Source organism: Charadrius vociferus, unplaced genomic scaffold, assembly GCF_000708025.1.
Source record: "Charadrius vociferus isolate BGI_N301 unplaced genomic scaffold, ASM70802v2 scaffold650, whole genome shotgun sequence".
Lineage (NCBI taxonomy): Eukaryota > Metazoa > Chordata > Aves > Charadriiformes > Charadriidae > Charadrius > Charadrius vociferus.
In genome coordinates this window covers 1858683-1863791 of record NW_009646736.1, presented here as the reverse complement: position 1 = coordinate 1863791, position 5109 = coordinate 1858683, and positions in this window count along the sequence as shown.

The following is a 5109-nucleotide window of genomic DNA, read 5'->3' as shown; positions in this document are numbered from 1 at the left end:
CTCTGGCCACGTAACAGATTTAGAAAGGAAATATTACCCTTTTAATAATTCATTCAATTGTTTGTAACCAGGACTCCTTCAGTCCTGCAAGTTACAGCATAATATACCAATGCATGCAGAAACAGGAAAAAACCTACAATTAAAACCCACTAGACAAATCTTGACAAAAAATGTTTTACACTTCAACATTTTATACAAAAGTTTAACTTTTAAAACAACTATTGCCAAAACAAAGGAACCAACACATAGCAAGCTGTTACCAGATGAGGAGTCAAGACTTCCAAGAGTTAATGGGTCCAGGAAAGTCTCACACAGGCAAACAAGGACCAAGTCTGAGCTTAACAGGCAGCAAACACAACAGTGGCAAGTTCACAGTTTCTTTTAAAAATTACACCTAAAAAAATAAAACTTTTTCCTGAAACAAAAAATGCTATCTAGCTACCCTCAAACCTTTGCTTCTTAAATACAGCTGACTTTAAAGCTCTTAGTTTATAGCTAAGCCTTTAGGGATCCTTTACAGATTTTAAGGATTTCTAAAGCACCTACTCTTCCCTCAGGTTGCTCAGCACAACACATCACTACTAACGCCATAAATAGTTTGAATTTCCAAGTTTATATTTTGAACACCAGGGCACTCTTAGATAACTCAGAAACACACCACTTCTGCATGGATAAGAGATGAAATATATTCAGCATCAGAGTTTTTGCATATATATGGTAGCCATACAATTTTGTACACATGCAATTAACTACTCTTCCAGAGACTATAAATGCCACAGTAGAAGTCTGCAAGGGCAATCTTATTTTTATGCTACCCTGAAAAGCAACATAGACTCAAACAGCAAACAAATCAACTTATTCAACAAAACAGCTGCCAAAACTCTCTTCCAACGGCCACATAACACGAACCCTTGCCCTCAAAGCAGATACCAAATCTTTCTCAATAATCCAACTTACCTCCAGCCTGTGATTGTCCTTCAGAAGCCAAAAGTTTTTCTGTTTTTTCCTGAAACCGGACCTCAGTGCTCCTGCTCTTTTCAACCTTGTTTCCCTAAGGGAAACTTACCTCCCCTGGTCCTCATCTTTAATATTCTACAGCTGGGCCAATTCTCAACCACTCCTTAATTGAAACTTGGGTTAACTCCTTCATTACTGGAACAAGTTCATGAACACAGATAACACTTAGGAAAATAAGGGCAAGTACTGGAGTGATGTCTTAAAAGTATTGCAGGTCTATTTGTGGCTATTCTTTTATGCATCAATCTTTGTATAAACCAGAAAAGGCTGGTCCTGTATCTGTGTTTATGATTTCTGTGCTTTGGTTAAACATTTCACATAATTCAAGGGCTGAAGAAGGTATAAGTATTGCAATTATCAAGATAGTTTTGCCAGCAGGCAACAAACTGATGAGCGATACTTAAAAAGGGAGATCCAGTAGTAATTTAGTGCAAAAAGATTTTCACACTCTCTGATCATTTGCATAATTCAGTCTTTACCACCAGTAGAATTTGTGTCAGTTTTATTTACACTGCTCCCAAAGTTGCATTCTGCTCTTCAGCTGTGCAAGAACCCGCCCATTCCCCTAACAATATTCAGTGGGAATCTTTCAGAACCCTAAACTGCTTTCTAACTTCACAGAGCATATGTGAGGTACTTTAAGTTATAACATATCTAAATTCAGATTTCTCTATCATATCAAGATGACTGTTTACTTATTGACCTTATGTGAAGCTGCCTCTACAAAACAAGACGTGCCTTCTATTACCTAGCTAACAGATAGCAACATATGCTAATATCCTCTTTGCACCTGAAAGACTGAAATTCCTAGTCACAAATCAAGAGATACTTTGAAATATTGTTTTTATGCATGTGTTTTTATCACTGAAGTCAATTGGTCTTCTGAAACATTCAGGAAATATGGGATTACAGTGTTCTGAGATAACTAAAATTTTAGGAGGTTTAAATAAGCATTCAAACTGTCAGAGATTTACCCAAATATTCAGACTTGGAGAGTCAGAATAGAAATTATTTACATGAACTAAATTATGCTAGAAAAAGGCAAGAATAAGAAAAGCAAAGCACACTCGAGAACCTCAGAGGCAACTCACAGAGGATTCAAAGGGATAATGAAGGAGACCAAAGAGGAGAGCAGTTTGTATACTGTTTAATTCAATAATCCAGTTTAATCCTACTGAATGATTGCTTACTTCAGGCAAACTATAATCAAATCAGGTCTCTATCAACTGGTTGCTAGGCTATAAATGTTAAGATGAACCACTCTTACAACAATTTCAGTACTTCCTAGCCCTTATAAATAGTTACTGCTGGTTGGCAGCATAAACCATTGTTTGCCTTGTTCCCTAGCTTATTCATACAAGTTCTCCCATCTGTACTTCATGTACTGATTCCAACCTTTGCAGTGACTCTTTGTGGAAGTACTTTAAAGGAGGAAGTTCTGAGTGGTACCACAAATTTCGAGATGAGGTGGAAAGCATCGGTATGCAATACAAAATGTTCATTTCCTGTCATTTTTCAAGGAATTGCAATCTTAAAGGCAGGGACAGTACGAAATCCATATTAACTCTCAGATTCCTATTTTAGAAAAAAAAAAAAAAGAAGAAAATAAAAGGTTAAACACACACATGACTAATCAAAAAGGATGCCACACATGAATACAGCCAATTCACAGAATACTTCTCAATCTGTCACTTTCTATGGCATCTCTGTAACTTTTACACTAACAATTGTATTTAAAATAAATTTGTAATTCCACACATTAAATATAACAGAATATATAAAGCAAGATATCTAGCAGGTAGCATAAGGCAGCTGATCTGATTTTCCAAACCCCAGGAAAAATCTGTTTTACTACTTATTAGGCTTTTGCCCAGGACTGCCCTACCCGGAACTGCAATACCTCTCTGGTCACATGGTGCTTTTTTCATTTCATAGTTCGTCAAGAGTCCTTTTGGGTGACTGTGGTGAGTTTGCTGACTGCAGCTCACATTTGCCAGTCCTAGTATTATTCATTGTCTGTGACTACCTAATCGGCATACGCTGCCCCAATCACTGTCCAAATGTTCTAATTAACATTCACAATATCGTCAGGAAAGAGAGAGCAAGAATCTTTTGTGGCTTGTTTAGATATCTCCTGTTTCGTATACAGGATTTATCCTCAGAAAAACTTGTGATGTCTGACCTTGATATGTATGGAAAATTTTGTTTGGGCATGTTGCCAGACTTTTTGTTTGATATCTACATTTTCTCCCTCTTGGCTGTCCTGTTGTTGTATTTATTTTTTTTTTTCCCTTCTGGCTTCTTGGCTTTTTTTCATAACTACTTCAGGGCTCATTATCTTTACCCAAAGATATTGGCATTACAGATCTTTCCAGTCATCTCTTTTAAATGTTGTTCCTAATAATATACTGTGAAAAGCAGAAAATTTCAGAAGCATCTAACTAACTTAGGAACTTAAATTTCACTGATTTTCAGTCAGGAAACTATGACATAGTTGTCGACTCACATAAACTATGAAAATAATATTTTACACTTACAGTTATAAAAGTACATATGACCACATATTAAAACATTTAATATAGCATCATGTTTGACCTTTAAGGTGTATTTTTTCAATATTTTAACTAAAATTCTTGCATAGTGCAAAAAGATAGAAATGTTATTTCTGATCCTTTACTGTTGCCCACTGAGAATTAAGATAATTTGGTGAGAAGATAAAGTGTATTTGTTACAGCTACAAGTATCTTCTCCTACACATCATCCCCAATATCGGAAAATATATGCATATTTAGGTTCTCTTTCCCAGTCTCATTGACAGGATGAAAAAAATGATGTTGCTAATAATTAGAATTTTCTCAACTCCTAATTGCTTGCTTCTCTCAGAAAATTCTTTGAAAAAGCAATTGAGATAAATTCCATCATTGTAGTGAGGTAAACCACTGGCTGCTTCTGAAAGCTGAATGCGTTATCTCTACTGCTTTGCAGTCTGTTAACTTCAGGAATTTCCATGGCCTTAAAATATGTTCCTTGTATTCACCAACTTACGTGATAATTACTGCTTTTATCCTCATTTAAGCATTAGACTGGTTGGTCCTGCCTTAGCCTTATTCTTAGGAGTTCTCCTAATATCAAAAAGCTGTGGTACTGGTAATTTTCTGTACTAGTGACCAAAGAGACACATGAAGTACAAGAAAAAAAAATCAAAAGTAACAAACCAGGACTCTGAAATTTGAGGCACTGGGAAAGAATATCTGTCATCAGCTTGCTACCATTTTTGTACTGATGTGCTGAAGGTACCATTTTATGAATCTCCAAGTTTGCCAAAAGGCAGACAGCACCCAAAGTAAAGCTGGAGGAAAAAAAGAGAGAGAGGGGCAGGCAGACAGAAGGAACCTGAACCAAATCTGGAAGTTTGGCAAGAAAGAGTTTTTGTAATTTCTGTTCTGCAATTTAGCTTATCTAGGTAATTATATTAAGAAAAAGGCAAACCAGCTACTGAAGATCTTGTGGATAGGCCAAAAATGTCATATTACTCCTCAAAGGAAAAGGTGGTGACAAAATACTCTGTATCAAGTTCTAGCCCAAAGAACTGCCCAAACCCATCTACAGAGAAATAAAGGCTATCCAAGATGACCTTGACCTCTGTCTGAGGACAGGACATGCACACCACCCCAATTCCTTGGGAAAGACTGTAACTTTTCAAGCTTTATACATGGTTATTAAATTTCATGCAAGGTAGAGTGATGATTTGCTCTTGAAAAAGGAAGAAGTCTGCTGAAGCTAAAGCAAATTAGTATTGTTGACCTTGGCCCTGACTCTGCTCCTGTTTAAGTTGGCAGAAATACTCCTATTAATTCTACTGAGACCTAGATCAAGCCTCCTGTTGAAGTAAAATCAAAAACTTTAGCTTAGAGAAATTTCAGGCAACACTAGGATTACTAAGATACACCATGATGTTCTAATATTGAAGAGTTATTGTCTCATGTATGTCAAGTCTCTATTTATTTACAAGAAAAACATGTATGCATCCAAAAAGACACTGGAATCTTGGTTAACTGTGAAAAGGAATTACTTAGAGAAGATCTGTAAATT